The 16,597-nt window shown below is 35.8% G+C and overlaps 1 pseudogene; it reads left to right on the top strand.

The window, feature by feature from the left end:
* Positions 1-12,816: 12,816 nt before the first annotated feature.
* Positions 12,817-13,573, top strand: LOC105299437 (annotated as a pseudogene).
* The last annotated feature ends 3,024 nt before the right edge of the window (positions 13,574-16,597 follow it).

Below are 16,597 nucleotides of genomic sequence, written 5' to 3'. Positions count from 1 at the left end.
AGTTAAAAACTGAAAGTGTTGTCTTTATACTTAAATCTGATTATTTCCTCTAAAATTTTACATCTCAATGGAAAAAAAATATTTCACTCCGAAGTCATTCTATTTAGTTACAATATCATTTTATGATTTTCTTGCTTTGGTTTCTATACTCTGATAAAAGGCAATACTGAAGGTTTCTGTCCATTGCAGCTGAAAGTGCAACATTATGGGCCTCAGAAGAAAAGTGACACAAGACTCACAAGACTCCCCCCTCCATCACCACCATTTCTTTCACACCCAGTGAAAAGCTGGTGACTTTCTTCTGCTGTGAGAGCTGTGGAAACAAGAAACTAGATTGCTACCTACCTAGGTGTTGCAGCCTCAAAATATAGTGGCCCTGCAGGAGCCATAAACTACGAAACACCTTCCCAGCAGCTTCAGTCAATCAATGTGCCTGTTTATACACTAGAATGGTTTAACTCAGTCTTAATATCAGAGACATGGTCAAAAGCTACCTGACTCAATATTTTTGCAAATATTTTAAACAACACACGCAATCAACTTGGTTTTAAAGAGTGTGGAAGCTCTAGTCACATGATTTCACTCAAAGAAATACCACAGTGCTGCTTATCTCCACTGCACTCTGGGTGGTTTATTTTTTAAAGGATTTGTTTATGTCGTTCAGTCTCCAGTAAAGTGAGAAATAAATTCAGAAGTTCAGCAAAGTGAGAAATTAACTTTGAACATCAGTAGAGTGAGAAATCTACTTTGACCTCGGTAGAGTGAAAGAGAAATTTTCTGTCATTAAAGAATCAAGACCTTGCAATGTTTTTTATGTAACTATAACATATAGACATGGTAAGCCTATAAAGATATATACAGTGTAGAGTTAAAAATAAAAATGCACATAAACCATCTTAATCATATGTTTTGAAAATTAAGCCAATACTCCAAATAAAATCCTGGAGGTATAATGTAAAAAGATTCAAGATCTAATCTGAAGATTGTAGAATACATAATGAAGTGGAACAGATTATGTAATGAATGTATGACTAACATTGAAATATGAATATAAATTTCTTTCGTCTTGGAACACACTATAGAGGAAGTTTTTCATGCATAATAATTTTAGCAAGCTACCTGATTTATAATTTTATGTTATGACTTCCCCTACTGGAAATTTTTCAAGAGAAACTAGTTAGTATTGAGAAATATAAAAATTTATTCATTCTTTTTTTTTCCTTTGCATAGGTAGTTTTATTTAAAACATACTTTCTTAGGAATTCCTGTGGATATCTAACTTTCTTCATACTCTCTCAGGGGAAAAACATGTATTTTAAGGAATATAAAAATCTGTAAAAGCTACAAACACAATGGAACGGAACTTTACTGCACAAAAATGATGCTCACTCAAGTGAGAATATTTTCCTAAAATCTGAATTTCTTCCAGATTACTATTTTGAAATGTTTTGCTTTATTTCAGTGAAATTTTAATATTGAACTGTGTTAACCAAAGCAGCAAAAAATAAGTAACAATAACAATGAATTTTCAAAGCAAGATTTATAATACACAGAGGCCGTAGTTCAAATAGAATTGAAACATATCTGAATATGATTTTAAAATAAGTATTTACTAACGTATTAATAGTAAAATATTTTATTTTTAATGACAGCTGAGGAACAGTACATATTTACTTTCGAATCCTGGGAACTTCTCTGGGACAAAGATAAACTATCAGCTAGTTTTAATAGTGTGAGCCAACATTATATAAGGAACTTCTCACAATGACATATTCTCAGTGCCTTCTATTTTATGATTTAACCATGTAGGATTCCAGAATCAAATTCTAAGGGGAAATATGGTAGAAAGCAATGGTAGAGTTTATTTAAAATATGCCTTTCACTTTTTCCCAACGTAGACCACTGAGAACAAGAACCATTCTTACAAGGTAAAAGTAAAGAAGTAGAATGAGCCAAACCTTTTATTACAATGAGTAAACCCAAATTTTCTCAGTGACAGCAGAGCTAGTTCACTCAGAGGTTAGTTAAATAATTATTTTAAGGACTTGCTGTCCTTTCTGGGAAAATAAACTGCAATGTCAAAAGCTCTCACGATGTGAAAAATTAGAATGGTCATGAACGTGGATTAATATCATAAAATACTGGCTACAATTACTGAATTACAGGAGGCATATTAAATGTTTATTTAGCATTTTACAGTTAGCATAGTTTTACTGAAATTGCAATACCTACTTATCTCTATTAGGCAGATGTCACTTAGACCATTGCAATTGACAAATCTAATGCATGTTATGTATTACAATCATGGGTATGGTTTGCTGTAGTTGCCTTTGATGAGGGGAAGAAGAAAGTAAATAAATAGAGAACAAGTTGCTGTGAGTTTTTGCGGGGTTAGGGGTGGGAGGAATTTCTTTCTGGATAACCATTAAAAGATTCTTGAGGAAGACTGAGATTTGGGGTTGATCGCATGCACTGCTATATCCCAGTGCTTAAGATAGTGTATGAAACACAGTAAGACAATTTAAAAACATAGTTTGAATGAATGAATTCTGGTAAAACAAAGTATTGATAAAAGAGTAACTGAAAAAGACAATCTACTGAGAAGAGCTCTTTTTCAATTTTAAGAATACCAAAAAATATGCAGGTTAATTATTATGATTTCTCCTAATTACTGTCTTATTATGGTGCTGATTACTCCCCATTTAGATTAGACTGGAAAGAGATACTAAGAAGGAGAGTCTATGTATGTATATTTATAGAAAAATCAGTTATGTTTTAGACATTTATCATAAATTAGGTCATCCATACAGTCTCAATTAGTTTCATTTTCCAAACTTGTTTGTCTCATAAATTTACCACATAGTTGTTACTGTTTATCTTACTACTCTTTCCTCTAATTTATCTTTTACCCCACAAATGCTTCCACTTTTGATGTTCCATTAGTTTTAGTTACTATTTCCATTATGTTAACAAATGCAAAGGAATTTATTTATCAACATCAAAAATTCTGAAATTAAATTCATTACCTTCTTCCCAAATTTGGTCTCTATCCAATCCTATTAATACTTTCTAAAATTAGAAAGTACTAGAACTAACTTAGACTCCTCAATGTCATTCTTCAATTCTCTTCATACAACAGGTCGTCAAGTTTAATCAAGTTTGTTTCAAAATATATTCCAAATTAATCACCTCTTTTGCCTTTCTCTGTTATCACCTATGGTCAGGCTATCATCTACCAATTGTCTTCTTGTAAAAGTCTTTAGGGTCTTGTTGTTCCCAAACCTAATGTCACTTTATCCATCCTTTTTAAGGTTACCTTTTCAGAATATAGGCATGTTATTTCTCGATTCAGAATCATTTCACAAGTCTCTAAAAGCTAAAGAACCAAATCCAGCATGATAGTTGAAGTCTACATACCTACTGCATATCTATGTTTTCAGACCTCATAATCCTCTGAATAGTACATGTACAATATTTTGTCAGTTTTTTTGTTGCTGTTATTTTAATGGCTGATATAGCCTTATAATTTAAGGCTGAGATTGATCAGATGCTAGTTCAGTATTAATATTCCACCATGTTGATTTCTGTTTCTTCTATGCATTATGTTAGCTCTAATTCAGCCCAGATTCCACTTTATGACTTAAATGGTACTTAATGGTATCAGTTGTGAAGATAATTATGCTGAATATAATCAAATGCATTTTATAAATCTTCAAAGAACATTAATTCACATGCCAAAGATGAAAATATCTAGCCCAATGGATATGTCAATAATCAAACCTAAAGTACATATCAGCTGTTAAAGATGAAGACTTTAATGTCATTTTGACCTTTACTTTTACATTTAAGACTATATTTATTATCTAAACGAATCTAGTGAAGCCTCTGGTGTTATTTTGATTAGTTTATTTCTGTTCCAGTGCCCTTTTGTTTCTATTGGCTGTATGAGAATGATTCATCTCTTTGTTTTCACTCAGCAGTGCCTCTGGATTTCATCTTCAGTATGAATATTTAGTAGCAAAGTTCATCATATTTTTAGAGTATTCTTTGTTTATCACATAAAATAATGATAATAATACATAATATTAATTGTGCTATTTCTCTCTTCCAGGTGTTATACTGAGTGTTTGTACATGGATTCTTTGATGCAATTATCTCCCACCCTGTCATGTGGGTGCTATTGTTATTTTCATTTATAATCCCCATAATTACTTTGGACTGATGTGTAAGCTGCTTCTAAAACATAAACATTTAATTACCAGCAAAAATATAACTGCTAAATGTTATTAATCATCAAGAAAATATAAATTAAAACTACAATCCAGTACTTCTACATTGAATGCCTAAAATGAAAAGGACCAATTGGACCAATTGAAATCTCAATACACGGCCCAAGGCAGAAAAAAATTGATCAGTCACTCTGGAAAACTGGAGAATCCACTAAAGCTAGAAAGATGCATATTCTTTAGCAATTCAACCCCTAGTTAAATATCCACAAAAATGTGCACCAAACGATATGAAGAAGGATATTTGTAGCAGCACAATTTGTAATAACCCAAACTGAAAAATACTAATGCCCACCAATATGAGAATGAAGAAATAAATTGTAGCACATTCACCTAAAATAATTCACACAAAGCAAAGAGAATGAAGAAAATATAATTGCATATAACAACACAGATGTATCTCATAAACATAATGTTGAACAAAAGACATCAGATGCTAAAGAATACATACTATTTGATTCTATTTATGCAGAGTTCAAAAAGAGGCAAACAATATATAATAGTAGAAGTTAGAATAATGGTTACCCTTGAGAGATTAAATAACATTTTATTTCTTGACCTGGATGTTGGCTATGTAGATCTGTTCAGTTTGCACATTCATGATTTTTGCACTTATCAATATGCATGTTACTCTTCAATCAAATTTTACATATAGAAGGAAGAATTTGCTGTTTTTCTTTATTTTGTGACCTGAGGCTGGAGAACAGCAGCCATCTTGTGACCATGAAGCAACTTCATTGTAGAGTAGCTTTTCCATTAATGCACAATTGTCAAATTAATTGACTTGATTTCCAAATCAAGAAAAGATGATTTGGAAATAATGTGAGGTTAAACTCCACACCAGAGGGTTCTTGCTATGTCTCTGGTCCCAGCCTACACCATCTTCCTCTCCCCAACCTAGCTAGCCTTAGAGTCTCCTGTAGCTACTCAAATGTACCTAGCATACTCCTGCCTCATAGCTTCTGTCCTGAGCTATTTTATCTGCTTCGAATGCTCCCCCGTCAGAGATATCTGCAGAGCTTGCCTCCTCATTTCCTTTATGCCTCTGCTCAAATGTCACTTCCACATATAAAACAGCAACATTTCTCTCCATCCCTTTACCTCGCTTTCACTGATATTATCTATGCCATTTTAAAAGTTTGCTCATTGAACTGCTTCCATCCACTCAAACATAAGCTCTGTAAGGGCAGGAATTGTGTGCTGTTTTGTTCATGGTGATAACCTCAATGCCTAAAGCAGTTCCTAGAAATATATGATAGGTCTATGGTAACTATTTTTGATTAAATGATATTAAAATACAACTTACTAAAGTCACTAACAATATCCAGGAAATCCAATTGTCCTTTTTCCTTTTAGGTTGACATAGAGAAAGGTAAGTATGGAAACACTGCTAGACAGTCGCAGGATGGGAAGTTCTTAGGTTCACAGACCCATTGTCCTCACTCCCTCCAATTTAATTTGGGACTTCTCTCATAGTGTTAATGTTCCAACAGCCTCTCCTTTCTCAAAATATTCTGCTCTCAAAAATCACATCCTCAACTTTCAGACACAGGTTTAAACATCAATTTAGAATTCCAAAATTTCCAAATTATCTTTTCACTTCCTCCATATGCTTTTGTGTTTTCCCTTTGATACTTGGGCCCCAAGGCAATAAAGAGCTTTCCCTATATTGGGAGACAGATAGGTCTTAAGTTCAGAAGCAGGACCTCTTAAAGTATTCACATTATATCCTACCACATATATATGTGCAAATATGTGAACATTTATTTATTTAATAAATATCTACAGTGTGCTTAACGTGTGTCTAGCACTAGGGTGAAGGGTATATAATGATGAGTAGGTCAGATGTTTCGTGCTTTCAGTGGAGCTTACTTTCTGTTGGGAAAGTGCCTCATGTTAGATTCTCCCAGAAGCAGACCCAAATATATGGGTATAAATGGTTTACCTGGAATATAATGGGGTTAGGGTAGAAGGAAAGGAAAGTAGAGAAGAAAAAGAAGATTATAAAAGTGTGTTAATTTCAATTGTTACAGGCAATTATGGCTCAATACTACTGTGGATTTCTAGGATATTTAACAAAATACAACTCAGAAATGCCCCACGCAAGTGTCCATAACTTTCAGCTATCATCGGTTTATGGCTGCTTCTGGGATGCAATTAGCTTGCCCCCTCATGCAGGCTGAGTGTACTCCTGTGTACAGAGGAAGCCAGCAGACAAAGAGGATCAGGTGCTTAGAGTGGGAGCCACAGGACTGAGAGGGGATTGTGGAGAAGAGGAGTGATTAGAGAGGCATCCACTCTTTGCTGCAGAAGGACAGAAGAAAGCCAGTGAGGAACAAAGGAAAGGCCAGGAGAAACATAAAAGTATTGATATGATTGGGCAACTATGTTAAATTGGCTGATAAATATCATTCTAAGTTCATGATGTTAAGCTGTGATATGCAAGATGAGAGAGACTTGCTCCTGCTCACATCGGGAGAAGAGAGGCCAAGAGAACATCAAGACAAAGCCCAGGAAGTAGGAATAACTTCAGTGTGTTTAAGAAACTATGAGTTCTGTAGGGTCAGAGTGAAGTAAGCAAGGGAAAGAAGGGAAAATATGTAGTCAGAGGAGTATGGGAGCTGGGGCAGGTATAACCATGGGCAGGAAGACACTGGGGGTTCAATCATGGGAATTCCATGAGCCTACTTTCATTTTAAAAATTATATATGCATTTTATATATATATACATGTATTTATGTCTCTGTGTTTTATTAAATATGTATATTTCACATATATATTTTATGTAATTATTTATGTATGTTTATTTATGCATTTATTTATACACTAATGGGTGATGAAAATAATAGAATCTGTTTTCATTCCCAATATTGTGCACAAATGAACAGTGTAGATAAACAAGTGTGTATTTTGTGATCCTGGCTGAAGTACCTGTGAATAACTCTCTAAGTGTCTAGTCTTGTATAAACAGAACACTGCTCATGAGAGTTATTAAGAAAGCAGCATTACCGGGGAGCTAGTTGGGAGAGGAAAAGGAAAACAGATACTCAACATATAAATCTAAGTTAATACTCATTTCATTTTCCTATGGAATCTCCTTAAAGGAAAGGATTATTGTAAAATGAAAAAGACTGGAAATTAAAAAGTAGAAAATAAAACATATAACTTGAGTCTTCAAGAGTTATGAAGAACTTTTCTTTTCCTATTGTTTTTCTTCTTTTTAGAAATACTGGCTGTCACAAACCCAGAAAAATTTAGTTTGGAGTGACTCACTCCAGGACTTATCTCTAATTTTTCAGATCTTGCTTCTTCAAGATTCAAAGTTAGCGGGAAAGGCAAATGTACTATTTGACTTAAATTTAGCATGCATTGGCATTACTTACAGTGATTTTGAGAGCCTTTTAACAAAGGAGAAAGATTACTGCATTGACAGTGAAATTAGAGAATTGTGCGGGCACATTATGTTGAGCTGGCAGTGAAACGTCTGTGGCGCACCTGCTTTATGCAAATGATACAATAGCATGAGAAAATCAGCGAGGCAGCATTGTTCTCAATTATTTTAAAAGCAAAGGGTCATGGAGACAATGCTGATACGGGCTCATTTTTAATGGATTTAAAATTAGTTTCCAACCTACTGAAATCTTACATGGCATGTGAAATGACTAGCACTGAGATATTGCTGAGAGGTAACTGGATAAAGGGAAAAGCAGAAATCCATGTTTTTTATGGGGCCTGCCACTGCCCTTGCCCGTTCATTCTTTATCCTGCAGAAGGCCCCTAATTGCCTAATCGGAAGAATAATTGAGGAGTTGAATCTTAAGTCAGCCAAAAAGGGTGTTCTATCCTCTAACCCAGGGCCTGGCCCAATTTTTGCTAGTTATACACTTGGATAATCCTTTTGTCATCCAATTGCTTATGAGGCCAGCTGTCATCCATTGGAACATAATCCTCTTTCAACACTCCGTAAACATACTTGTTGAGAAACAGGAGCAATTGCATCAAACCAGAAGGAATTCAGTGGGAAAATGATTGATTAGAAAGAGGCCATTGTTCCCCTCAAAACTCATATGATTCCCATCAGAGTAATGATTTCTAATTTTTCTAGTAATAAACTCAAAAGGACTCAAAATATGAAGATAGTTAAGGAATTAAAAGCTCTATGACAAGATTCATTTGTACTTTTTCTGCTATTTTAAAATGTGTCTTGAAATCAACCCAAATTTCCCTCATTGGGTAAATCGTTAAAAAAAAAAAAAAGTGGCCTATTCTTACAATGGAATACTACTCAGGAATTAAAGAAAATGAGCTACTGATAAATGAAACAACATGGATAAATCTCAAATGCATTATGGCAAGTGAAAAGAGCTGCACATTTTATAATTCCATATGTGATTTTCTGAAAAATTCTAACTAAAGAATAAAAATGAGATCAGTAGTCACCTAAGGCTGGGAATGGGTGAAGAGAATTAACTAATAAAGGCACAGTAGGGAATTGTTTGAAGTAATGAAATTGGTCTATATCTTAATTGTGATGGTGGTTAAATGATTATGACTATACTATATTTTGGTAAAACTTATGGAATGGCATAACAAAACTGGTGAATTTTACTATATGTAAATTACATATCAATAGACCTTATTTTAAAAGTTGTTCTTGGTTGAAATCAACATTCTATTTTAATTTTGGTTAAAATTAAACATACTCTTGTTTTTCTTCTTGCAATATGCTGTAATGCATGCTGTAAAGTGCTGTGGCTCAACCTGCCTTCTGAGTTACAGGTACTGCATGTTGCTTTGATTTGGTGATATAAAAGGAAGTGAAGGTCACAGCCTTTTTCTGCAGCAATAAAGAAAAGTTTTGTTGAAGACCTGTCTGCTTATTACCAACACAACTTACTTAGAGTTCAATGTAATTAAAGTTTTTGAAATACGGTCCTTATTGTTTAGAGCCCTTTTAGTTTTAACTAACAAATCTGTTTCAAACCAGAATTAGAGACAATAAATTGAAAAGCTAATAGGATAATTTGTAAAAGCAATAATATAACATGATAGAAAACTATCTAACTGACTTGGATTATTCAGAGATCAACAATATTCTGGTGGTTTAAAATATGGTGTAAATTCTTTGACACTTCCTAGTAAAAGATGGGATGTCTGTGTCCCCTCCTCTGTGACTGCTTCGATAGGTACAATAGAGCAGAAGTGATACTGTATGACCTCTGAGGCAAAGTCACTAATTGTTTCGCAGCTTCTACAATGTGGTACTAGAACACTTGGTCATGTAAGCCTAACTACCCTGAGGCTGCCGTGTTGTGAAAAAGCCTAAGCTACATGGAAGGGCCATGTGTAGGTCTTCCAGTTGACAATTACAGCTGAATCCAGCCTTAGAGCCATCACAGCTCAGGCAGCAGCTACATGAGTGATGATTCTTCACTTCTTCAGATGATTCCAGTCTCAGCTGTGTAAGTGCTGAGGCATCAGGCATCATGGAGCAAAGACAAGCCATTTTTACTGTGCTCTGTTTTTTTTTTTTTTTAACCTACAATATCTGTGACCATAATAAAATGGTGGTTGTTTAATGGCACTAAGTCACAGAGCAGTTTGTTATGCAACAGTAGATAACTGTGAACAAGCATGGCACAAAAAAACAAAAAAAAATCAAAAAACAATACAATGCAAAACAAAACAAAACAAAACAAAACAAAACACCAGGGACTCTTTTAGATTAAGTAGACTAAAGGAACCTGACAATTAAATGCAATGCATGATCTAGATTGCAGCCTTGGGAGAAAGACAACTCTAAGGAAAATGTTAGGGTCAAAAGAAACTTTTCAAAATAAAAACTTGTTGAGGAAAAAAGCAAAGTTACAATAAAAGTTAAAAGAGAAAGAGAGAAGGAGAGAGCATACTTAGGCTCTGGAATCATTCAGCCTAGGTTCAAACTGTTGCTCTTCTCATTATGAACTCTGAGGCTGTAGGTAGATAAACTTTCCCTCCATTTATAGAGTTGCTGAGAGTATTTAATCATCTGACTGTTATAGGGGTCGAAAGAGATAGTATATGATATGTAAGTGGTTGGAATAGTTCTCAGAACACAGTAAATACTCAATAAGTGTTATCACGACTAGCAATTATTTCCAATACAAGGAAAACTATATGAACCCAGTCAACTACTCCCTGTCTCCCTCTCAGCTTCTCTCTGTGTCTGCTTTAATCTTTCCCCTCTCTTTGCAGAAAGGGTTGCCTTCCTTCTGAAAACACATATTTAACATTGCTGAGTTTGTATCCTCTATTTAAGCAACCAGTTCAGACTCTTTAGTGTCTCTCAGTCTCATTACTAAATACCGAGGAGAGATATTATGGGTATAAGATCTTGGATCCTGTGAACACTCTGATCCAATCAAGTGTATAAACAAGTTGAGCAGGGTCCTGGACTAGAAACACCATTGTTGATAGCCCAAGATCTCTTGAAAAACAGCTCTAAGAAAAGGAAAATGGGTTCTGCAGACACCTTTCTAATTAAAATATAATTTTAACATAGATTGGCAGTGGAAATAAAATTATTTTTTATTTTTTAAGTCATGGAAATAATTTTCATTGTAAAAATTAGAGTTGTATCTGGTGTTCATAATCTTAAGAGAATGTAGGCAATAGCCTAATGAAACTGGGAAACCAAGGCTTAAAGGAATGTCTCGCCCACCTAATTCTACCATTTTTAAATCACTCTCCTGCAAAAAAATAGTTGATCAAAAAGTGATGCTTACCTTCTTTGAAGCTAGTAATCTGGTACAGGGCGAAAGAGAGTATAATGGTGACATGATTTTTTGTCTTATTAAAAATGTATTTGTGGAACAAAGTTATTACAAAACAACAATAAACTGGAATGATCTCTTAAAAATATTTTAAGGGCACAAGCATTATTGGAACATATTCTTATAAAAAACCTCCAGTAAGACATAGGCTGCAGATATAACTTTGATAGTCACAAATCAGATGTGTAAAAAATAAATCTTAATTTTGTAACTGTGCACATTCTCCTGATCTCTTAGGACTCATTTTCACTCATCATTGGAAAACTATAATCACTTCTGATGGAATTGCCAGATTAAAGAATGTGAGGGTTTAAAATTGTAATTATACAGCCAAATTAGCCTCCACCATTTTAATAGTCCTTATCAAATCCCCAATTTACAACTGGAGTAAATGAAAATATCCACTTCCCATATCTTTGCCAAACTAGATGCTCTGAATCTCTTTGTTTTTGATGATCCAAGTCCAGCTGAGTTAAATTCTATTCTGATGATTATCAATGAGTTTTAGATTCTTCTCTTTGTTTAATTATCCTTTTGTATTTATCTCCTATGAATGGACTGTACTGATTTATAGAAGCTCTTCATATGTTCTGGATATTAATCACTTTTCTGTTATCTATTGTGATGGTATATTTTCAAAATAATACATTTGAACCTAAAACAAACAAACAACCTTCTCCACAGGGGTTAAGGAGATGGTCAGGGATTTGTAAGGCATTTCTTAAGAGAGCCTCTGCCCAGTGCGTGTTCCATCCCTGCCTAGCCCTTGTCCCACATAAATGCACTCGTCTCTTCACCCTCAGTGAGCAGCATCCTCCATGGGGTTGCTGTTGGGAAAAAGCAAACTATTATTTGTCTCTTGCTCAGGATGTTGGAAGGTGACAGAAAGACCAGTGAGAGAGTGTGCAAAAGGCTGCATTTGGGAAATTATCTTTCTACTCCAGTGAATCCAGGAAAGTGGCGGTCTTTCCCAACTATGCCCAAAATCACCTGGGAAAGAGACTGAGGAGTGGTCCTCTAATTACAGCAGCATCAGACAAAGAGGATTTGAGATCATCTAAGTCTCTAAAATTCCCACCAAATCTCCCTTTAAACATTATCCAGGCCCAGAGCATGAGAAGTAGCTGTGACAGAGGTGGTCTCCAGCTAAGCAGAAAGTGTCCTGCTCTATCCTTTTATCTCTCCTTCCTTCTCCTTAACCTTTACCAAATGGCAGGGTAAGCCACAGCTAGGCAGAGGGTATAAGGTGAGATAAAGAACAAACGGAAGCCAACCACTTCCTCTTCCCCAAATGCTAGGGTCTCCACAAAATGCAGCACGGAGCTGATAAGGAGAAGAAATCTTATCTTAGAATGAAGTTTGAAGTGTTGATTAATATCTTGGACTGAAATGAGAATGTGTTTTTAACTTAACATGCATATAATACAGAAAAGCCGTGGGGCCTATTGAAACTTCTCCTTAAATAATTTTTAGGACACCCACTGGGAGACAAAAGTAAAATTACATTTTTTTTTTTTGTAATTGTGCATTGGTTAAAACACATTGCAAATATTTGTTCCCAGTCTGTTCTTTGGTTTTCCTTATATTATAATATATTTATAGACATTCTCAACTCCAAGTCATCAAATTCATCTATCATTGGAAGGGCCTTCTTACCCTAAGATTATAAATATATTCTAATTTTTTTAAATTCACACCCCGAGGGCAGCCGTGGTGGCGGGGACGCGGGGATGGGCGCGGGTGGAGGGCGCGAGCAGACCCGGTGCACCGACCATGGCCTCCAGGTGCCCCAAGTGCGACAAGACCGGATACTTCGCTGAGAAGGTGAGCTCCCCGGGCAAGGACTGGCACAAGTTTTGCTTTAAGTGTGAGCGCCGCGGCACAACGGTGATGCCCGGGGGCCACACCGAGCACAACTGGAAGCCATTTTGCCACAGCCCCGCTACGCCACACTGTTTGGACCCAAAGGGCTGAACATCGGAAGTGCTGGCTCCTACATCTACGAGAAGACCTCTGAGGTGGGACCGCAGTCACTGGCCCCGTCGAGGTCCGCGTGGCCCGATTCGAGGAGCGCAAGGCGAGTGTCCCCCCAAAGAGGCCCATCAAAGCCCTAGCATCACCACGTTCACCGAGGAACCCAAAATTTGTCCTCGCTGCAACAAAAGGATCTGCTTTGCTGAGAAAGTGATGTGTCCCGGCCAAGCCTGCGCCGTGAGCGCTGCAGGAAGACACGGACTCCGGAGGAGCACGACGGCCAAACCTACTGCCACAAGCCCTGCTGCGGAATACTCTTCAGACCCAGACACTGGAGCTGTGGGCAGCTACGTCTTCGATAGGGACGCTGAGGGCAAAGTCCAACCCTCGGCCCACAGCCTCCTCTTGGGGGTCATGGGCCCCTGCCCCAAGGCCCCACTGCCTTTCTTTTGGGGGGAAGTGACCAGCTGCTCAGTCGCTTCCAGCTCATCCTGCCCTTGAGTCCAGGGCCTTCGCTGAGGAAGGAGGAAGCCACCCTGGGCGGTCCCCAGAGGAGGCCTGCCCATCCCCGTTTCTCTGAGTGCCTCTGCTTTTGTATTCTAGCACCTGTTACCCACTTTCGTGTCCTTGTGGTTCCCTATCCTGTGGCTCCCTCCATATCTGTGTCTCACGGTCCTATGTGTCCCTATGTATCTCTGTGGCCCTGGATGTCTCACTCTGAGGAGGCCACCGACTCCCCTTTCTTGCTGTCGCACCCCTGCTCCACAGTGTTATTTATCTCCTTTTGCCACTGTGGCCACAGCCAGGCCCCTTATGGTGTTCCTGGAGAGGGCGCCCGGCTAGGGCCCTCTGCCGTGTCCCACACTGCCTTGCCCACCTGTCACTCTCACGTGATTCACGAGCACTGCCGAGATTTTTTCTTTAAAAAAAGTTTTGAGGGTTGCAGGAAAAAAAAAAAATTCACAGCCCATATTTTAGTTTTCTACAATTAGTTTTTAAATACATCTGGAATTCATTTTGCGGATATTGTTATAGTGTCAACCCTTTCCGGAAAATTATCTTCAACTGGGAGAGCTGCCTTGCTATAGGTCACACCTTCTTCCCAGGGGCAGCCCACATCCAATGAATGATTCACATGGCACAATAACATGCAGGCCTCCTGACCCCAGGGTTGACAACTAAATATAATAGACCCCAGCTTCAGACCTCCACTTATGAGGCCGCTGACGCTAAATTGTCGCTCAACTTCTCCTCTGCCTACTGCTGCTTCCCTCACATCCCTCTCCGATATTGATCCAAAGAGCAAATCCCCAGTAAATTTCTTGTCAAAAAATCTGTCTCAAAACTGTTTCTTGGGAAACTCAAATTTGTCTGCAATAAATTTGAAGTAGTTAACTGAATTTATTTCTCTTCCAAATGCAGAACTCACAGTCTCGGTACCAATTACTCAACAATTAATCCTTTTGATTTAAAATATTACTTTTATTACATACTAAATTTCCCATTGAAGATAAGTCTGTTATTGGTCTATTCTGTCTGACTCTTCTAATTTTATTTTCTAAAATTTTTGCTATACTTTAGAAGAAGACCTGTTATTAGGTCAAGCAAGTTACTCATTATTGTTTTTTAAGAAATGTATATTAGCTATTCTTTTATTTATATATTTGTTTTTTCCTCTTCCAGATTAAATTTAAATATATTTTCTCAAGTTCATATAAAAATTTACATAAAAATTTCAATGTGGATTTTATTTATTATTGCATCGAATTTAGGGAATGATGTAAGGGAAAGTGAAATCTTTACAATATTGAATTTTCTCATCTAAGAGTTTTACACTTCTCTAAATACTCATGCATTTTTCGCTCTTACAGTTTTCTTCTTATATATCTTATACTTATCTCCTGAAAGGTTTATTTCTAGACATTTTAGAATATATATTACTGTGTATGAATGGTATCTGATATTCATACATCAAATTATATCTTATCACTTTGATAAATTCTCTTATTCTAATAATATTTTGGTTTATGCTCAGATTTTCTGCGTATACTGCCACTTCTATCATTTCCTTTCCAATCGAGTATTTAATTTCTTTCTTGTTATTATGCTGGCTGTGATCAACAGCACAGTGACCATGATAGCAACTACCCTTGGCTGGTTTAAGACTTTGATAGAAATTCTACTTATATTTCACCAGTGATTATGACTTTTGCTGGAAGTTACTCGCAGATACTAAATAGCTACTTAAGGCTGAGTCCTAATGGTAAGTCAACTACAAGTAATTGGCAAAATAACAATAAAGTGAGGTAAACCCAGAAGTCACAGAGAGGATGATGGGTCTGATCACCTGAATAGGTGGTTTCTATCAAAAAAAATTATTGAAGGGAACAGAAGGCAATTTTAACTAATGAATGAATGAAATAACTAACTAAATAACTAACAAACTAACCAACTAAATGGATATAAAGAAATTAAGTTATAAAACAAAGATTTTTAGGAACAAAAACAAATAATTTTCAAATTTTATAATTCAGGAGAGATAAACCAATGAATATGACAGCTAAATATGCAAAATACAAACAATTAGAAGTGCAAGAAGACCTTAATAAAAATAGAACTATAATGAGATATTATAAATACCACTTTAAGAATCAGTAAGCTCTTGAGCAGGAAATGAGTAACACAATCAAAAATTTATATGTAGAGAAGATGTAATTTTTTCATATACGTGAGTCATTTATGAAATTAATCATATAATTGACCACCCCAAACTGAAAAAATCAAATTTATAAACCATATCTTCTTATTATAATCTCTAAACATAATAAAAATATCTAAAAATTGAACAATTAAAGTTATTAAACATAATAACAAATGACCTTTGAGTTAACTAGGAAAACAAAGTTAAATGAAAATCTACATATAAAAGGCTATAAAAAAACACTTATATCAGTTGAAGTATAACTAAAGCATAATCAGAGGAAAACATAGTCTAAAATGTCTTTATTATCAAAGAAAAGTAAAGAAAAAAATCTAGCACTTCAAAATGCTTAGTATGTGCTAAATAATGTACTATTCTTTATATATTAAATTATTTAATTGTCACAAAAATTTATAAGGTAGATATTACTATCTCTATTATTTAGATAAGGAAACTGAGGCAAAGAAAGTTTAAACAGCTTGATGAGTATAACAGCACTCAAGGGTTGGCACCAGTACTCAAAGCCAGGGAAGTCTGGTTTAACCACTATGTTAAAACTCATCTTAAGAGGTTGGAAGAACACAGAAGAAATGAAAATAAAAAGGAGATTAATAAAGGCATAAAGTGAAATTTTAAAAATAGAAAAAATTTTAAAATGTAGCATAATAGATAAACAAATTGTAGATCTAAAATAGATAAATATGATTAGTGGATAAATGGAAAAGTAAAAAATGGTCACTAATAAGAATGAAATGAGCTTAAGAATACAAGAACTTTGGGGGAAGCTAGCACCTGTGAAAGATAAAAGTAGGAGGAAGCAGGAT

The sequence above is a fragment of the Pteropus vampyrus genome, unplaced genomic scaffold, assembly GCF_000151845.1.
Source record: "Pteropus vampyrus isolate Shadow unplaced genomic scaffold, Pvam_2.0 Scaffold7, whole genome shotgun sequence".
In the NCBI taxonomy this organism is placed as follows: Eukaryota; Metazoa; Chordata; class Mammalia; order Chiroptera; family Pteropodidae; genus Pteropus; species Pteropus vampyrus.
The sequence above is the reverse complement of the archived record's forward strand: the minus strand, read 5'-3'. Positions and strand labels throughout refer to the sequence as shown.